The sequence below is a fragment of the Etheostoma spectabile genome, chromosome 24, assembly GCF_008692095.1.
Source record: "Etheostoma spectabile isolate EspeVRDwgs_2016 chromosome 24, UIUC_Espe_1.0, whole genome shotgun sequence".
Taxonomy (NCBI): Eukaryota; Metazoa; Chordata; class Actinopteri; order Perciformes; family Percidae; genus Etheostoma; species Etheostoma spectabile.
The window spans coordinates 7,833,201-7,833,422 of record NC_045756.1 but is presented as its reverse complement, the minus strand read 5'-3'; the positions used below and the strand labels follow the sequence as shown (position 1 = coordinate 7,833,422).

Here is a 222-nt window from a genome sequence, read left to right as displayed (position 1 = left end):
TGAAGACGATGAAGAGGAAGCTCAGTCCTCACAGCTTCAACAAAGACAAACTCAACACATGGAAAGAGAAGCTGATGGAGAGGACTATGGAGGACCAGAACCAGCAAGAAGCTCACATCCACATTTACAACCAGAGGCTGAAGACCTGACAGAAGACTCTTCTGATGCTGAGACTGATGACAGTGCTGATTGGAGGGAGACCAGAGATCCTCAGTCAGCTTT

The 222-nt window shown here is 47.7% G+C and overlaps 1 protein-coding gene across 1 annotated transcript in view; it reads right to left on the bottom strand.

Moving 5' to 3' along the window:
• The window catches only part of mpp4b (MAGUK p55 scaffold protein 4b), a 28,966-nt gene that overhangs the window by 11,288 nt on the left and 17,456 nt on the right, over window positions 1-222 (bottom strand).